The following is a 20198-nucleotide window of genomic DNA, read 5'->3' as shown; positions in this document are numbered from 1 at the left end:
AGTGCATAAATGTTAACAAAACAAGTGAAATTAGCTTGAAAAATGGGTATATGATGACTTGTCATCAACAGGTAGCATGATATATATTCAGTTAGGCAATCCAATGTAATGCATATCAGACAAAACAAGCAAATGCACATGATGTATACCTATCCTATAGCTGATGAGGCTCATCAGTCGGTTATCCAGCCAACCCGACAAGTCCAAAAACCTTAGACTGTCCCTCGTCGTGCATCCCCATTAGTCTATGCATAGATTTCTCATTCATTCATCATTTATACAATCATTCATTCATTAATATATCACTCAATGGGGGATATCCATTCCCGAGAATTTCACCCTTACGACGTAGGGTCAACAAAGTTTCGAGTTTTAACCTATAACACATGGTGGCAAGCCACGGTTCTGTTACCCAGAGAAACTTGATGATCAGATTTTTGTGTGGTCTAGAATTTTACAATAAATTCTCGTTGCAAGTAAAGTTTCTAGACCAACTAAAATCCTTTCATACAAAAGATTGTTAGTCACAAGTAACAAACCCATAAAATTAATAACCGAAGTATTCAAACCTCGGGCCGTCTCTCAATGGAATTGCAGGGAAGTATTCTTGCTATTGGTTATGAGTTGTATATTTTGGGGTTTTGGATTAAGAGATAAGAAGAGTAAATGCAAAGGGGATAAAATAACAACTATAAAAGCTCTTGGCAAGGTATGAGAACTAGAAGTCCTATCCTCGTTATCTTCCTCAATTGTGACATCAATTATCCATTGCTCCCACTTAGTTAACCCTCTAATTATGAAGGAAAGTCAAGTGGATGAATCAATTTGATTCCTCAAGTCCTAGTCAACTCCTAAGGAAAGACTAGCTTTAGTGGAATCTAAATCAACTAGCAACTTTCAATTATCAATTAACAAAGGAGTTTGATAACTCAAGTGTCACCAATTACTCAACCAAGGCCAATAGGATAAAAATCTACTCTAGCATCCAGCCAAACATTTTTTCAAACACTTGGAAGGCGCAAAATAAAAACATAGAAAATTAATAAGAGAATATTAAATCTAAATAACCAATTGCAAATATAAATGAGGACAATTGAAGGAAGAAGCAATAAACATAAAATACCTCAAATTACATTAATATGGAAATTGAATCTAACATGAAGCATTCATAAACTAAATTGTCAACATAAAGTAATCAACAAGGAAAATAGGCAAACTAGAATGCTACAACAAATAAAAGTAGAAGAGAAACTAAATTAAAGGAAAATTGAACCTGAATTTGAGAAGAAATAAACCTAACTAAGAGAAATCCTAAAACCTAGAGAGAGGAGAGAGGCCTCTCTAGAATATACATTTGAAACATAAAATTTGAATAATGAAAAATGTATATGCCTGATTTTGCTCCACTTCCAGCCTCTAATCTGTGTTTTTGGGCATGAAATTGGGCCAAAAACAGCCCAGAAATTGCCCCCAGCAATTTCTGATACGTACAGCACGTGGCTCCATCACGCGTACGCGTCGCTTGTCTGCCGCACTATCCACGAGTACACGTCATCCACGTATACGCGTCGCCTAGCAACAAGGCAACTATGGCAAATTACATATCATTTCGAAGCCCCGAATGTTAGCTTTCCAACGCAACTGAAACCGCCTCATTCGGACCTCTGTAGCTCCAGTTATGATCGATTTAGAACGAAGAGGTCTGGGTTGATAGCTTAGCAATTCCTTTAATTTCTTGTATTCCTTCCACTTTTGCTTGATTCCTTTCCGTCCTCTAAGCCATTCCTGCCCTGTAAACCCTGAAATCACTTAACACACATATCAAGGCATCGAATAGTAATAAGAGAGGATTAAAATTAGAAAATTTAAGGCCAAAGAAGCATGTTTTCAATCATATCACAAAATTATGAAGGAAAATGTAAAACATGCAAATTCAATGAATAAGTGTGAGAATAATGTATAAAACCAACTAAATTGAGCACAAGATTGATGTCAGGGCATCTAGGCATGTTTCACTGACCTTTTCTTTACTATTTTATGGTAGTTTCATGCATTTTCTTAGTGAATAAGACAAGTTTTGGATGAAAATACACTCACACCTTGATTCAAGCAACTAGTGTGAACTTTGCATGATTTCATGAGAATTTTGCTAGAAATTCATGATAAATTGATGATGTATAATCTCATGACTTTGGCTAGAGCTTTGATGCACTTTAATTGCTTGATTCCAGGGCAAAGAAAGCAAGGAAGAACCACGTTAGTATTTGGTGGACGAAATTGTGATTCATTCTTTTCTAACTCAAAACAATCCCCGGTAATGGCTCCAAAAACTTGGTACACAATACCATGGTCTAAAATCAACTTCACAGTCTCGCTCAACTAACCAGCAAGTGCACTGAGTCATCCAAGTAATACCTTACGTGAGTAAGGGTCGATCCCACAGAGATTGTTGGTATGAAGCAAGCTATGGTCACCTTGTAAATCTCAGTCAGGCAGATTAAATTTATTTATGGTTTCGAAAATAGAAATAATAAAATAGAAATAATAAAAGGGATAGAATACTTATGCAGATTCATTGGTGGGAATTTCAGATAAGCGAATGGAGATACTGTATGGCTCAAGGACGCCTGCTCTCCTACAGCTTCAACTCAATCCTTCTTATTCCTTTCCATGGCAAGCTGTATGTAGGGCATCACCGTTGTCAGTGGCTACATCCCATCCTCTCAGTGAAAATGGTCCTCTGCGGCTGTCACTCGCATGGCTAACCATCTGTCGGTTCTCAATCAGGTTGGAATAGAATCCATTGATTCTTTTGCGCTTGTCATCACGCCCAGCCTTCAGGAGTTTGAAGCTCGTCACAGTCATTCAATCCCAGAATCCTACTCGGAATACCATAGACAAGGTTTAGACTTTCCGGATCCTCATGAATGCCGCCATCTATCTAGCTTATACCACGAAGATTCTGTTGGGGAATCTAAGAGATATGTGCCCGGCCTAGAGTAGAACGGAAGTGGTTGTCAATCACGCGCGTTCATAGGTGAGAATGATGATGAGTGTCACGGATCATCACATTCATCAAGTTGAAGTGCAACGTATATCTTGAAATAGGAATAAATAGAATTGAATAGGATATCATCTTAATGGCATTGAAAATTGAGGTACAGCAGAGCTCCACACCCTTAATCTATGGTGTGTAGAAACTCCACCGTTGAAAATACATAAGTGAAAGGTTCAGGCATGGCCGAGAGGCCAGCCCCCAAGGTCTAAGGACTAGGCATCCAGAGATCTGATCCTAAGATCTAAAGTGATCAAAAGATATCAAATACATTAGTTAAATGTTCTATTTATAATAAACTAGCTCCTAGGGTTTACATGAGTAAGTAATTGATGCATAAATCCACTTCCGGGGCCCACTTGGTGTATGTTTGGGCTGAGCTTGATCAATCCACGAGCTGAGGCTTCTCTTGGAGTTGAACTCCGAGTTATGACGTGTTTTGGGCGTTCAACTCCGGATCATGACGTTTTTCTGGCGTTTAACTCCAGACAGCAGCATGAACTTGGCGTTCAACGCCAAGTTACGTCGTCAATTTCCGAATAAAGTATGGACTATTATATATTGCTGGAAAGCCCTGGATGTCTACTTTCCAACGCCGTTGAGAGCGCGCCAATTGGGGTTCTGTAGCTCCGGAAAATCCATTTTGAGTGCAGGGAGGTCAGATTCCAACAGCATCAGCAGTCCTTTTGTCAGCCTTTTTCAGAGTTTTGCTCAAGTCCCTCAATTTCAGCCAGAATTTACCTGAAATCACAGAAAAACACACAAACTCCTAGTAAAGTCCAGAAATGTGAATTTAACATAAAAACTAATGAAAAGATCCCTAAAAGTAACTAGATCATACTAAAAACTACCTAAAAACAATGCCAAAAAGCGTATAAATTATCCGCTCATCAGTATTCACGTTAACCTAGTTAGGTTAACGTGAACACTAACGTGGAATGGTAAAAAGCTTACAACATTAGTGAGAAAAGTGATCACCAATAACGCCTGCGAAGCCATCCATAGCTCACGTTACTTGCCACGTTAACTAAGTTAACGTGGTAGTTAACGTAGAAGCAAAAGGAAACTCCAACGTTAAGAGAAAACATGAACACCAATAACATTTTCCTCCAACATTAGTGATAAAAGTGAACACCAGTAACGTTGGAGAACTTGGCAATGATCCACGTTAAGAGTCACGTTAACTTAGTTAACGTGAACTCTAACGTGGAAGAGGAAAATAAAAGCCAACGTTAGTGACACTCAATTTTGTCACTAACGTTGGACCAACTAGCATTTCCTACGTTAACTTTCATGTTAAGACCATTAACGTGAAAGTTAACGTTGAGTTGAGATCAAAGAGCTAGCGTTAGTGACACTCACTTTTGTCACTAACGTTGGAAGATGGCATCACTACTACGTTAAGAGCCACGTTAACTTAGTTAACGTGAGTTCTAACGTAGAGAATTTGGGCATTTGGAGCGTTAGTGACAAAGGTGAGTGTTACTAATGCTTTCGAAGGTGAGACACACCCACGTTAAGAGTCACGTTAGCTACACTAACGTGAACTCTAACATAGGAACAAAAGGCACCAAGCAACGTTAATGGGAAAAGTGATTCCCAATAACGTTTGCGAATGGGTATAAGCCAACGTTATTGGGAAAAGTGAGTCCCAATAACGTTGGCCAAAAATTGAGAAGGCAACGTTAGTGGTCACGTTAAGACCACTAACGTTGGAGTTAACGTGGGTACATAAGGGTGGAACGTTAGTGGAAAAAGTGAATGCCACTAACGTTCTCGAACCCACAATGGCACTCAACGTTAATCTCACTAAATACCTAAGCCTAATTCATATTTCTCTACAAGCTGGGCCCACTAAAGATGAGAACTGCTTCAACTCAAGATCCAGAGCCCACATCCAAGACTTGAAGAACTCACTAGAAGATCAAGAGGAGTAGTATATATAGGAGTAGTTTTGAACAATAGAGAAGCTTGGCACTTTTGGGAACTACTCTCTATAGATTTTCTTTTTTGCACTTTTAGCATGGATTCTTCTTTTCTGCCATTTTTCATTTCTAGAGCTATGAACAACTAAACCCCTTTCATTGGGTTAGGGAGTTCTGTTATAATTTGATGGATCAATTATAGTTTTCATTCTTCTTCTTCTTTCTTTTCTCTTGATCTTACTAGAAAGCTTTCGATCTTAATTCAATTGGTTAGTTGTCTTGGAAAAGAAAATCTCCATAATTGGATCTCCTTTGAGCCTTGGAAAAGGGATGAAGAGATCATGCTAGAAATGCTTTCTCATGTTGGACCAAATTGGGGTTTGGGCGGATATAGTGACATGTAATCCTCCCAACACTTTTTTTTCTGCACTTTAATTTCTATTATTTACTTTCCAGACATTTAAATTTCTGCAAGTTCTCAATCTAAATTCTGTTTAGCTCAACTAGCATATTCTTCTAACTAAAGTTGCTTGACCAATCAATCCTTGTGGGATTCGACCTCACTCTATTGTGAGTTTTACTTGACGACAATTCGGTATACTTGCCGAAGGGAAATTTGTTGAGAGACAAGTTTTCATGCATCAAGTTTATGGCGCCGTTGTCGGGGATTGATTTTGAATCAACAATGATTAAGTTTGAAGATCACTAGATTGAGCATTTTTCTTTTTGTTTATTTGATTCAGTCAATTTCTTTTAGTTTGTTTTAATTTTTTCCTCACCCCCTTCACCCTCTTTATTTTTCGTTCTTTCTTTCTTTGATAATTACAATTCTGCTCACTAACCCACTAACTGTTTGATAAATTGCATTACTCACACTAACAATTACTCTAACAAGAATAGTTTCTTCATTTTATCTCCTGTTGTGCAATCTATCTGTTGTATGACAGGGAGAAGAGAAGGAGTTTCAACATTCTTCGATTCAGAACCTGAAAGGACCCTTTGGAGATTAAGAAGGGAAGCAAGAGGGAAAAAAATTATTGGTGCTGAGGAAGAAGAGGAAGAGTACTTTGAACCCAACATGGAAGAGAATTTGGAGAACAATCATGAAGAAGAAGCTCACAACCATGCTAGAGAAGGCCATGCAAACCATGCTAGGCAAGAAAGGAGAGTTCTGGGCTCCTATATCAATCCTAATCCAGGAAACTGTGGAAGTAGCATTCAGAAGCCCACCATATATGCCAACAATTTCGAACTAAAACCCCAGCTCATCACTCTTGTTCAGAACAATTGTTCATTTGGAGGGAGTGCTCAAGAAGACCCCAAACAACATCTAACCACCTTCCTGAGAATTTGTGACACTGTGAAGTCCAATGGAGTCCATCCAGATGTCTATAGGTTGCTCTTGTTCCCTTTTTCACTCAGGGACAAGGCATCCAAATGGCTTGAATCCTTCCCAAAGGAGAGCTTAACAAATTGGGAAGATGTGGTGAACAAGTTTTTGGCAAGATTTTACCCTCCTCAAAGGATCAACAGGCTGAGAGCTGAGGTGAAAACTTTCAGGCAACAAGATGGTGAGACTCTTTATAAAGCATGGGAGAGGTTCAAAGACCTAACAAGAAGATGCCCACTAAATATGCTCAATGAATGGGTTCAACTTCACATCTTCTATGAAGGTCTTTCCTATGAGTCAAAGAAGGTTGTGGATCATTCATCAGGAGGCTCTCTAAACAAGAAGAAAACCATTGAAGAAGCCATAGATGTCATTGAGACAGTTGCTGAGAATGACTACTTCTATGCCTCCGAAAGAAGTAACACCAGAGGAGTAATAGAGCTGAACCACATGGATGCATTGTTAGCTCAGAATAAGATGATCACCAAGCAGCTAGTAGATCTCACCAAGAAGGTGGAGGAAAACCAAGTTGCAGCAGCCATCACTTTATCATCAGCTCAAGAAGGAGAAATCACCCCAACTTTGGATGGGGAAACCAACAAGACCAAGGGCAAGATCAGAGATGCCACAACCTCAACTCCGACAACAATGCAACTCATCAACACACCTCACAGAGATCTTACCAACATCCATCTAACCAATCTTCTCAACCACCTAATCTCAACCCACTATCATTAACAGATAAGATATTATCAAAGATTGAGGCTCTACTTGAAAATCTATGCAAGGAAATTCAAGATAGTAAAGCTTTTCGGGAAGAAGTGCAATCCAACATGTAGAATCAAGATGCTGCCATCAAGAAACTAGAAACACAGATTAAATTCTTATTCAAGCAAGCCCCTGAACATAACAATTGTAGCAATATTAACTCAATACCAAAGGAGGAATGTCAAGCTATCACCCTCAGAAGTGGGAAGGAATTGAAGGAGACCCACAAGAAACCACCAGAGAAGAAATTGGATGAAGAAAACAAAGGACATGAGGAAGCTCAACCCTCAAACCCTAAGCAACATCAAGAAGGAGAAGCACTCAAACCATGCTTCTCAAAGGCTCCATACCCCCAGCAGCTGCAATTAAAGAAGAGGGAAGAGGACAACCAATTCTCAAGATTCTTGGAAATCTTCAAGAAACTACAAATAAACATACCCTTTGCTGAAGCAATAGAGAAAATGCCACTCTATGCCAAGTTCTTGAAGGAATTAATGACCAAAAAGAGAAGCTGGAAGAATAATGAAACGGTGGTGCTCACGGAAGAATGCAGCGCCATCATCCAACACAAATTGCCCAGAAATTGAAGGATCGTGGGAGTTTCCAAATCCCTTGTATCATTGGGGAAATCACTGTGGAAAAGGCTTTATGTGATCTAGGAGCCAGCATAAATCTAATGTCTCTAGCAATGATGAAAAAAATGAAGATTGAGGAAGCCAAACCAACAAGAACGGCCCTGTAACTAGCAGACAGATCATTTAAATTTCCCCATGGGATAGTAGAAGATTTGTTGGTGAAGGTGGGAGACTTCATCTTTCCAGCAGATTTCGTGGTATTAGAAATGGAGGAAGGAGCTAAGACTTCCATCATCCTGGGAAGGCCATTTTTAGCCACTGTCGGAGCCATTATTGATGTCCAAAAGGGTGAACTTATCCTTAGATTACATGAGGAGAAAATGACATTCAATGTGTTTAAGGCCATGAGTTACCCACATAACTCATTGTGAGAATGTATGAGGTTGGACTCCGTAGAAGCTTTGGTACAAGAAACTCTTGAAGAAGAACTTGAAGCATCAATAGAAGAAGAATTAGCAGTAAGCAAAGAAGCTGCAGCCGCTGAAATACATGTTCAAGGCATGCTAGAAAAAAAGGAGGAAAGAAAAGAAGTGCCCAAACTGGAGCTTAAAGCACTGCCAACCACTCTCAAGTATGCATACTTGGGAGAAAATAAAAGTTATCCAGTGATCATAAATTCAGCCTTCAGCCAAGAACAAGAGGAAGAGTTGCTTCAAGTCTTACAAAAGCATAAGGATGCCATTGGATGGACACTTGCTGACTTGAAAGGAATCAGTTCAGCCATATGCATGCATAAGATACTCCTGGAAGAAAGTGCCAAACCATCCATTCAGCCCCAAAGAAGGTTAAATCTAGCAATGAAGGAAGTAATGAAAAAAGAAGTTATGAAATTGTGGCAGGGATGAGTAATCTATCCAATTTCAGATAGCCAATGGGTCAGTCCAGTTCAAGTGGTTCCCAAGAAAGGAGGAATCACTATGGTGCCCACCGAAAGGAATGAGCTAATCCCTATAAGAACCATCACAGGCTGGAGAATGTGTATTGACTACAGGAAGCTCAATGAAGCCACAAGAAAAGATCATTTCCCACTTCCCTTCATGGATCAAATGTTGGAAAGACTTGCGGGACATGCATATTATTGTTTTCTAGATGGTTATTCAGGATATAACCAAATAGTGGTTGATCCAAGAGACCAAGAGAAAACATCATTCACCTGCCCATATGGAGTGTTTGCCTACAGGCGCATGCCATTTGGGCTATGTAATGCACCCACAACTTTTCAATGCTGCATGCTCTCCATCTTTTCAGATATGATAGAGAAGTTCATTGAAGTTTTCATGGATGACTTCTCAGTATTTGGAGATTCATTCCCTAATTGCCTAAACCATCTTGCCTTGGTATTAAAAAGATGTCAAGAAACCAATTTAGTCTTGAACTGGGAAAAATGTCATTTCATGGTGACAGAGGGAATAGTTCTTAGCCATAAAGTTTCTAATCAAGGCATTGAGGTAGACAGAGCTAAGGTGGAGCTAATTGAAAAGTTACCTCCACCAAGTGATGTCAAGGCGATTAGGAGCTTTTTAGGACATGTTGGCTTCTACAGAAGGTTTATTAAAGATTTTTCAAAGATAGCCAAGCCCTTAAGCAATCTCCTAATGTCTGATACACCATTTATTTTTGATGAGAAATGCATGCTAGCATTTGAAAACTTGAAAAAGAGGCTATCCTTAGCTCCTATCATCACCCCACCTGATTGGAATTTACCATTTAAACTGATGTGTGATGCATCTGATTTCGCAGTTGAGGCAGTGTTAGGGCAGATAAAAGAAAATTTGGTGCATGTGATATACTATGCCAGCAAGGTCCTTAATTATACTCAAAGGAATTATACCACTAACGAAAAGGAGTTGCTGGCAATAGTTTTTGCATTTGACAAATTTAGATCATATCTTATTGGCTCTAAAGTTATTGTTTTCACTGATCACACAGCACTCAAATATCTATTTGCCAAACAAGAGTCAAAACCAAGACTAATCAGATGGATCTTATTGTTGCATGAGTTCAACATTGAAATTAGAGACAAAAAGGGTGTGGAGAACAAAGTGGCAGACCATCTATCCAGAATCCCTTGTGAGAAGGATGATGCCCATGATACAAGTGTAAATGAATTCTTCCCGAATGAGCAGCTAATGATGATTCATAAAGCACCATGGTTTGCGGATATTGCCAATTTTAAAGCAGCCGGTGACTTACTCCCTGGAATCAACAAATATCAAAGAAGGAAACTCATCAATGATGCCAAGTATTTCATTTGGGATGAACCCTATCTCTTTAAGAAATGCTTAGATGGAATCTTTAGGAGGTGCATCTCAGAAGAAGAAGGACGAAGGGTCCTGTGGAGTTGCCATAGTGCTAGTTATGGAGGTCACTTTGGAGGAGAAAGAACTGCCGCAAAGGTGCTGCAATGTGGTTTCTTCTGACCCACTATCTTCAAAGATGCTAAGGAATTAGTGAGAAGCTGCAACGAATGCCAAAGGGCTGGCAACCTACCCAAGAGAAATGAGATGCCACAGCAATACATTCTAGAGCTTGAACTGTTTGATGTATGGGGAATTGATTTCATGGGACCATTCCCACCCTCATATTCAAACAAGTTTATCTTGGTTGCAGTAGACTATGTATCTAAGTGGGTGGAGGCAGTGGCGACCCCAACTAATGACAACAAGGTAGTCATAAACTTTCTTTGAATGAATATCTTCACCAGGTTTGGAGTCCCACGAGCCCTCATCAGTGACGGAGGAAGCCATTTCTGCAATAGACCATTAGAAGCCCTACTCCTGCGATATGGGGTGAAGCATAAGGTTGCCACACCTTATCATCCTCAAACAAGTGGGTAAACAGAGATATCTAATTGAGAGTTGAAAAGGATTCTGGAAAAAACTGTGGGGATATCAAGAAAGGACTGGGCGAAGAAGCTAGATGATGCTCTTTGGGCATACAAAACAGCCTTCAAAACACCAATTGGGATGTCCCCATATCAACTGGTGTATGGTAAGGCTTGTCACTTGCCATTAGAGCTGGAGCACAAGGACTCCTGGGCCCTTAAAACACTGAACCTAGATAGCACTGCTGCTGGTGAAAAAAGGGTCCTGCAGCTTCAAGAATTGGAAGAATTTATATCTCAAGCCTATGAAAATACCAAGATCTATAAGGAAAAAGCAAAAAGGAGACATGATCTCAATTTGGTACCCAGAAGTTTCGAAGAAGGGCAACATGTGCTTCTCAACAACTCTAGACTGAAACTCTTTCCTCGGAAACTCAAATCAAGATGGTCGGTGGTGTGCGAAACTGTGATCACTACTTTTCACAACTCAAATAATCCCTAGTAATGGCCCCAAAGACTTGGTGCTCAATACCATGGCATAAACACAACTTCGCACAACTAACCAGCAAGTGCACTGGGTCGTCCAAGTAATAAACCTTACGCGAGTAAGGGTTGATCCCACGGAGATTGTTGGTATGAAGCAAGCTATGGTCACCTTGTAAATCTTAGTCAGGCAGACTCAAATGGTTATGGATGATATATGAATAAAACATAAAGATAAAGATAGAGATACTTATGTATCCCATTGGTGAGAACTTCAGATAAGCGAATGGAGATGCTTTGTCCCTTCCGTCTCTCTGCTTTCCTACTGTCTTCATCCAATCCTTCTTACTCCTTTCCATGGCAAGCATTATGCAAGGGTTTCACCGTTGTCAGTGGCTACCTCCCATCCTCTCAGTGGAAATGTTCAACGCACCCTGTCACGGCACGGCTATCCAGCTGTCGGTTCTCGATCATGTCGGAATAGAATCCAGTGATTCTTTTGCGTCTGTCACTAACGCCCCACAATCGCGAGTTTGAAGCACGTCACAGGCATTCCATCATTGAATCCTACTCAGAATACCACAGACAAGGTTAGACCTTCCGGATTCTCTTGAATGCCGCCATCAGTTCTAGCCTATACCACGAAGACTCTGATCTCACGGAATGGCTGGCTCGGTTGTCAGGCGAGCGCTCGGTTGTCAGGCGATCAACCATGCATCGTGTATCAGGAATCCAAGAGATAAACATTAGAGCCTTGTTGCTTGTAGAACGGCAGTGGTTGTCAATCACGCGTTCATAAGTGAGAATGATGATGAGCGTCACATAATCATCACATTCATCAAGTTCTTGAGTGCGAATGAATATCTTGGAATAAGAACAAGTTGAATTGAATAGAAGAACAATAGTAATTGCATTAATACTCGAGGTACAGCAGAGCTCCACACCTTAATCTATGGTGTGTAGAAACTCCACCGTTGAAAATACATAAGAACAAGGTCTAGGCATTGCCGTGAGGCCAGCCCCATGATCTAAGATAGCATAAGACTAAAGATAGCTACCAAGATTCCAAGACATCAAATACAATAGCAAAAGGTCCTATTTATAGGGAACTAGTAGCTTAGGAATTACAAAGATGAGTAAATGACATAAAAATCCACTTCTGGGCCCACTTGGTGTGTGCTTGGACTGAGCATTGAAGCATTTTCGTGTAAAGACTCTTCTTGGAGTTAAACGCCAGCTTTTATGCCAGTTTGGGCGTTTAACTCCCACTTTGGTGCCAGTTCCGGCGTTTAACGATGGGAATTCTGAGGGTAACTTTGAACGCCGGTTTGGGCCATCAAATCTTGGGCAAAATATGAACTATCATATATTGCTGGAAAGCCCAGGATGTCTACTTTCCAACGCCGTTGAGAGCGCGCCAATTGGGTTTCTGTAGCTCCAGAAAATCCACTTCGAGTGCAGGGAGGTCAGAATCCAACAGCATCTGCAGTCCTTTTCAGTCTCTGAATCAGATTTTTGCTCAGGTCCCTCAATTTCAGCCAGAAAATATCTGAAATCACAGAAAAACACACAAACTCATAGTAAAGTCCAGAAAAGTGAATTTTAACTAAAAACTAATAAAAATATACTAAAAACTAACTAAATCATACTAAAAACATACTAAAAACAATGCCAAAAAGCGTACAAATTAAACGCTCATCACAACACCAAACTTAAATTGTTGCTTGTCCCCAAGCAACTGAAAATCAAATAAGATAAAAAGGAAGAGAATATGCAATGAACTCCAAAAACATCTATGAAGATCAGTATTAATTAGATGAGCGGGGCTTTTAGCTTTTTGCCTCTGAATAGTTTTGGCATCTCACTTTATCCTTTGAAATTCAGAATGATTGGCTTCTTTAGGAACTCAGAATCCAGATAGTGTTATTGATTCTCCTAGTTAAGTATGATGATTCTTGAACACAGCTACTTTATGAGTCTTGGCCGTGGCCCAAAGCACTCTGTCTTCCAGTATTACCACCGGATACATACATGCCACAGACACATAATTGGGTGAACCTTTTCAGATTGTGACTCAGCTTTGCTAGAGTCCCCAATTAGAGGTGTCCAGAGTTCTTAAGCACACTCTTTTTACCTTGGATCACGACTTTAACCGCTCAGTCTCAAGTTTTCACTTGACACCTTCACGCCACAAGCACATGGTTAGGGACAGCTTGGTTTAGCCGCTTAGGCCAGGATGTTATTCCTGTAGGCCCTCCTATCCACTGATGCTCAAAGCCTTGGATCCTTTTTATTACCCTTGCCTTTTGGTTTAAAGGGCTATTGGCTTCTTCTGCTTGCTCTTTCTTTTTCTCTTCTATTTTTTTTCGTTTTTTTTTGTATTCACTGCTTTTTCTTGCTTCAAGAGTTATTTTTATGATTTTTCAGATCCTCAGTAACATGTCTCCTTTTTCATCATTCTTTCAAGAGCCAACAACTTTAACATTCATGAACCACAAATTCAAAAGACATATGCACTGTTTAAGCATACATTCAGAAACAAAAGCATTGCCACCACATCAAAATAATTAATCTGTTATAAAATCTGAAATTCATGCAATTCTTTTCTTTTTTCAATTAAGAACATTTTTTTATTCAACAAAGGTGATGGATTCATAGGACATTTATAACTTTAAGGCATAGACACTAATGATCATAAGACACAAACATGGATAAATATAAAGCATAATTTTCGAAAAACAGAAAAGTAAAGAACAAGGAGATTAAAGAACGGGTCCACCTTTGTGATGGCGGCTTGTTCTTCCTCTTGAAGGTCTTATGGAGTGCTTGAGCTCCTCAATGTCTCTTCCTTGTCTTTGTTGCTCCTCTCTCATGATTCTTTGATCTTCTCTAATTTTATGGAGGTGGATGGAATGTTCTTGGTGCTCCACCCTTAGTTGTCCCATGTTGGAACTCAATTCTCCTAGGGAGGTGTTGATTTGCTCCGAATAGTCTTGTGGAGGAAAGTGCATCCCTTGAGGTATCTCAGGGATTTCATGATGAGTGGAATCTCTTGTTTGCTCCATCCTTTTCTTAGTGATGGGCTTATCCTCATCAATGAGGATGTCTCCTTCTATGTCAACTCCAACTGAATAACAGAGGTGACAAATGAGATGAGGAAAGGCTAACCTTGCCAAGGTAGAGGACTTGTCCGCCACCTTATAGAGTTCTTGAGCTATAACCTCATGAACTTCCACTTCCTCTCCAATCATGATGCTATGAATCATGATGGCCCGGTCTATAGTAACTTCGGACCGGTTGCTAGTGGGGATGATTGAGCGTTGGATAAACTCCAACCATCCTCTAGCCACGGGCTTGAGGTCATGCCTTCTCAATTGAACCGGCTTCCCTCTTGAATCTCTCTTCCATTGGGCGCCCTCTTCACAAATGTCAGTGAGGACTTGGTCCAACCTTTGATCAAAGTTGACCCTTCTAGTGTAAGGATGTTCATCTCCTTGCATCATGGGCAAGTTGAATGCCAACCTTACATTTTTCGGACTAAAATCTAAGTATTTCCCCCGAACCATTGTAAGCCAATTCTTTGGATCCGGGTTCACACTTTGATCATGGTTCTTGGTGATCCATGCATTGGCATAGAACTCTTGAACCATTAAGATTCTGACTTGTTGAATGGGGTTGGTAAGAACTTCCCAACCTCTTCTTCGAATCTCATGTCGGATCTCCGGATATTCACTCTTTTTGAGTTTGAAAGGGACCTTGGGGATCACCTTCTTCAAGGCCACAACTTCATAGAAATGGTCTTGATGCACCCTTGAGATGAATCTCTCCATCTCCCATGACTCGGAGGAGGAAGCTTTTGCCTTCCCTTTCCTCTTTCTAGAGGTTTCTCCGGCCTTGGATGCCATAAATGGTTATGGAAAAACAAAAAGCAATGCTTTTACCACACCAAACTTAAAAGGTTTGCTCGTCCTCGAGCAAAAGAAGAAAGAAGAGAGTAGAAGAAGAAGAAATGGAGGAGAGGGAGATGGCTTTGTGGTTCGGCCATTATGGGTGGGTTTGGGAGGGAAAGTGGTTTGAATTTGAATGGTGAGGTAGGTGGGGTTTTATGAAGGATAGATGTGAGTGGTGAAGAGGATAGTGGGATTTGATAGGTGAGGGGTTTTTGGGGAAGAGTGGTGGAGGTGATTGGTGAATGGGTAAAGAAGAAGAGAGAGGGTGGTGGGGTAGGTAGGGATCCTGTGGGGTCCACAGATCCTGAGGTGTCAAGAAAAAGGCATCCCTGCACCAAGTGGCGTGCAAAAATGCATTCTGTGCCAATTCTGGCGTTAAACGCCGGGCTGGTGCCCATTTCTGGCGTCTAACGCCAAGTTCTTGCCCTTTTCTGGTGTTTAACGCCAGTTGGTGCCCCTTTCTGGCGTTAAACGCCCAGAATGGTGCCAGACTGGGCGTTAAACGCCCATCTGCTAGTCTCACTGGCGTTTAAACGCCAGCAGGTTCTCCTCCAGGGTGTGCTATTTTTCTTTCTGTTTTTGCTTTTTTAATTGATTTTGTGACTTCTCATGATCATCAACCTACAGAAAACATAAAATAACAAAGGAAAATAGATTAAATATAACATTGGGTTGCCTCCCAACAAGCGCTTCTTTAGTGTCAGTAGCTTGACAGTGGGCTCTCATGGAGCCTCACAAATGCTCAGAGCAATGTTGGAACCCCCCAACACCAAACTTAGAGTTTGAATGTGGGGGTTCAACACCAAACTTAGAATTTGGTTGTGGCCTCCCAACACCAAACTTAGAGTTTGACTGAGGGGGCTCTGTTTGACTCTGTTTTGAGAGAAGCTCTTCATGCTTCCTCTCCATGGTGATAGAGGGATATCCTTGAGCCTTAAACACAAAGGATTCTTCATTCACTTGAATGATCAGTTCACCTCTATCAACATCAATCACAGCCTTTGCTGTGGCTAGGAAGGGTCTGCCAAGGATGATGGATTCATCCATGCATTTCCCAGTCTCTAGTACTATGAAATCAGTAGGGATGTAATGGTCGTCAACTTTTACCAGAACATCCTTTACAAGTCCATAAGCTTGTTTCTTTGAATTGTCTGCCATCTCTAGTGAGATTCTTGCAGCTTGTACCTCAAAGATCCCTAGCTTCTCCATTACAGAGAGAGGCATGAGGTTTACACTTGATCCTAAGTCACACAGAGCCTTCTTGAAGGTCATGGTGCCTATGGTACAAGGTATTGAAAACTTCCCAGGATCTTGTCTCTTTGGAGGTAATCTCTGCCTAGACAAGTCATCCAGTTCTTTGGTGAGCAAAGGAGGTTCGTCCTCCCAAGTCTCTTTACCAAATAACTTGTCATTTAGCTTCATGATTGCTCCAAGGTATTTAGCAACTTGCTCTTCAGTGACATACTCATCCTCTTCAGAGGAAGAATACTCATCAGAGCTCATGAATGGCAGAAGTAGGTCCAATGGAATCTTTATGGTCTCAGTGTGAGCCTCAGATTCCTATGGTTCCTCATTAGGGAACTCATTGGAGGCCAGTGGACGTCCATTGAGGTCTTCCTCAGTGGCGTTCACTGCCTCTCCTTCCTCTCCAAATTCGGCCATGCTGATGGCCTTGCACTCTCCTTTTGGATTTTCTTCTGTATTGCTTGGAAGAGTACTAGGAGGGAGTTCAGTAATTTTTTTGCTCAGCTGTCCCACTTGTGCCTCCAAATTCCTAATGGAGGACCTTGTTTTAGTCATGAAACTTTGAGTGGTTTTGATTAGATCAGAGACCATGGTTGCCAAGTCAGAGTGGTTCTGCTTAGAATTCTCTGTCTGTTGCTGAGAAGATGATGGAAAAGGCTTGCTATTGCTAAACCTGTTTCTTCCACCATTATTGTTGTTGAAACCTTATTGAGGTATTTGTTGATCCTTCCATGAGAAATTTGGATGATTTCTCCATGAAGAATTATAGGTGTTTCCATAGGGTTCGCCCATGTAATTCACCTCTTCCATTGAAGGGTTCTCAGGATCATAAGCTTCTTCTTCAGATGAAGCATCCTTAGTACTGCTTGGTGCATTTTGCATTCCAGACAGACTTTGAGAAATCAAATTGACTTGTTGAGTCAATATTTTGTTCTGAGCCAATATGACATTCAGAGTATCAATCTCAAGAACTCCTTTCTTCTGATTTGTCCCATTGTTCACAGGATTCCTTTCAGAAGTATACATGAATTGGTTATTTGCAACCATTTCAATGAGCTCTTGAGCTTCTGTAGGCGTCTTCTTCAGATGAAGAGATCCTCCAGCAGAGCTATCCAAAGACATCTTGGACAGTTCAGAGAGACCATCATAGAAAATACCTATGATGCTCCATTCAGAAAGCATGTCAGAAGGACATTTTCTGATCAATTGTTTGTATCTTTCCCAAGCTTCATAGAGGGATTCACCTTCCTTCTGTCTGAAGGTTTGGACTTCCACTCTAAGCTTACTCAATTTTTGAGGTGGAAAGAACTTTGCCAAGAAGGCATTGACTAGCTTTTCCCAAGAGTTCAGGCTTTCTTTAGGTTGTGAGTCCAACCATGTCCTAGCTCTGTCTCTTACAGCAAAAGGGAATAGCATAAGTCTGTAGACCTCAGGGTCAACCCCATTAGTCTTGACAGTGTCACAGATTTGCAAGAATTCAGCTAAAAACTGATGAGGATCTTCCAATGGAAGTCCATGGAACTTGCAATTCTGTTGCATTAGAGAAACTAATTGAGGCTTAAGCTCAAAGTTGTTTGCTCCAATGGCAGGGATAGAGATGCTTCTCCCATAGAAGTTGGGAGTAGGTACAGTAAAGTCACCCAGCACCTTCCTTGCATTGTTGGCATTGTTGTTGTTTTCGGCTACCATGGGTTCTTCTTCTTTGAAGATTTCTGTTAGGTCCTCTACAGAGAGTTGTGCCTTAGCTTCTCTTAGCTTTCGCTTCAAGGTCCTTTTAGGTTCAGGATCAGCCTCAACAAGAATGCTTTTGTCTTTGCTCCTGCTCATATAAAAGAGAAGAGAACAAGAAAATGTGGAATCCTCTATGTCACAGTATAGAGATTCCTTGAGGTGTCAGAGGAACAGAAAAATAGAAGAAAGAGGTAGAAGAATTTGAACTTAGTGAGATAGAGTTCAAATTGTGCATTGAGGAGGAGTGTTACTCCATAAATAGAAGGATGTGAGAAGAGGGGAAGAGGTTTTTCGAAAATTAAGTAAAAGATTTAAAAACATTTTGAAAAACTTGAATTGATTTTCGAAAACTAAAAGTGGGAAAGAAATCAAGTGATTTTTGAAAAAAAGATTTTGAAATTAGAAATCAAAAAGATATGATTGAAAACTATTTTGAAAAAGATATGATTTGAAAAACAATTTTAAAAAGATTTGATTTTAAAAATTAATGACTTGCCTAACAAGAAAAGATATGATTCAAACATTAAACCTCTCTCAACAGAAAAGGCAACATACTTGATATGTTGAATCAAATCATTAATTGATAGCAAGTATTTTTGAAAAAGGAAAGAAATTGATTTTGAAAACATTTGATTGAAAAGATATGATTTGAAAAAGATTTGATTTTGAAAAACTTTGAAAACTTGAAAAAAAATCTGAATTAAAAACAGAATCTTCCCTCTTGTGCCATCCTGGCGTTAAACGCCCAGAATGGTGCACATTCTGGCGTTTAACGCCCAATGCTCTACCTTTTCGGGCGTTAAACGCCCAACCAGGCACCCTGGCTGGCGTTTAAACGCCAGTTTGTCCTTCTTCACTGGGCGTTTTGAACGCCCAGCTTTTTCTGTGTAATTCCTCTGCTGCATGTTCTGAATTTTCAGTTCTCTGTACTATTGACTTGAAAATAGAACCAAAATCAAATAAACAATGCATGCAAGACACCAAACTTAAAATAAGACACTAGACTCAAACAAGAAACATAAAATATTTTTGGTTTTTTATGATTTTGTAATTTTTTTTTTGATTTTTCGAAAATTAAGTGGAAGAAGAAAATAAAGGTATCAAAATTCTTAATGAGAATTCCAGGAATCATGCAATGTTAGTCTAAAGCTTCAGTCTAAAGGAATTAGACATGAATAGCCAAGCTTCAGCAGGACACTGCATTCAAGAGCTAAATTGATGAGAATCAATCGGCTTTGGTGATGATAAGAACATCACCTTGAAACACTAGAATTCATTCTTAAGAACTCTGAAAAATACCTAATCTAAGCAACAAGATGAACCGTCAGTTGTCCATACTCAAAACAATCCCCGGCAACGGCGCCAAAAACTTGGTGTGCAAAACTGTGATCACTACTTTTCACAACTCAAATAATCCCTAGTAATGGCCCCAAAGACTTGGTGCTCAATACCATGGCATAAACACAACTTCGCACAACTAACCAGCAAGTGCACTGGGTCGTCCAAGTAATAAACCTTACGCGAGTAAGGGTCGATCCCACGGAGATTGTTGGTATGAAGCAAGCTATGGTCACCTTGTAAATCTTAGTCAGGCAGACTCAAATGGTTATGGATGATATATGAATAAAACATAAAGATAAAGATAGAGATACTTATGTATTCCATTGGTGAGAACTTCAGATAAGCGAATGGAGATGCTTTGTCCCTTCCGTCTCTCTGCTTTCCTACTGTCTTCATCCAATCCTTCTTACTCCTTTCCATGGCAAGCATTATGCAAGGGTTTCACCGTTGTCAGTGGCTACCTCCCATCCTCTCAGTGGAAATGTTCAACGCACCCTGTCACGGCACGGCTATCCAGCTGTCGGTTCTCGATCATGTCGGAATAGAATCCAGTGATTCTTTTGCGTCTGTCACTAACGCCCTACAATTGCGAGTTTGAAGCACGTCACAGTCATTCAATCATTGAATCCTACTCAGAATACCACAGACAAGGTTAGACCTTCCGGATTCTCTTGAATGCCGCCATCAGTTCTAGCCTATACCACGAAGACTCTGATCTCACGGAATGGCTGGCTCGGTTGTCAGGCGAGCGCTCGGTTGTCAGGCGATCAACCATGCATCGTGTATCAGGAATCCAAGAGATAAACATTAGAGCCTTGTTGCTTGTAGAACGGCAGTGGTTGTCAATCACG

At 40.4% G+C, this 20198-nt stretch overlaps 2 non-coding genes across 2 annotated transcripts; one reads left to right on the top strand and one right to left on the bottom strand.

The window, feature by feature from the left end:
• Positions 1-6511: 6511 nt before the first annotated feature.
• LOC130953259 (small nucleolar RNA R71) lies at positions 6512-6619 on the bottom strand. The gene has a single exon (XR_009075431.1). It is a non-coding gene; the product is annotated as a small nucleolar RNA R71 (small nucleolar RNA).
• A 10832-nt stretch (positions 6620-17451) lies between these two features.
• Positions 17452-17559, top strand: LOC130952021 (small nucleolar RNA R71). Its single transcript, XR_009074203.1, has one exon. It is a non-coding gene; the product is annotated as a small nucleolar RNA R71 (small nucleolar RNA).
• Positions 17560-20198: the final 2639 nt, after the last annotated feature.

The sequence above is a fragment of the Arachis stenosperma genome, chromosome 9, assembly GCF_014773155.1.
Source record: "Arachis stenosperma cultivar V10309 chromosome 9, arast.V10309.gnm1.PFL2, whole genome shotgun sequence".
NCBI classification, from domain to species: Eukaryota; Viridiplantae; Streptophyta; class Magnoliopsida; order Fabales; family Fabaceae; genus Arachis; species Arachis stenosperma.
The sequence above is the reverse complement of the archived record's forward strand: the minus strand, read 5'-3'. Positions and strand labels throughout refer to the sequence as shown.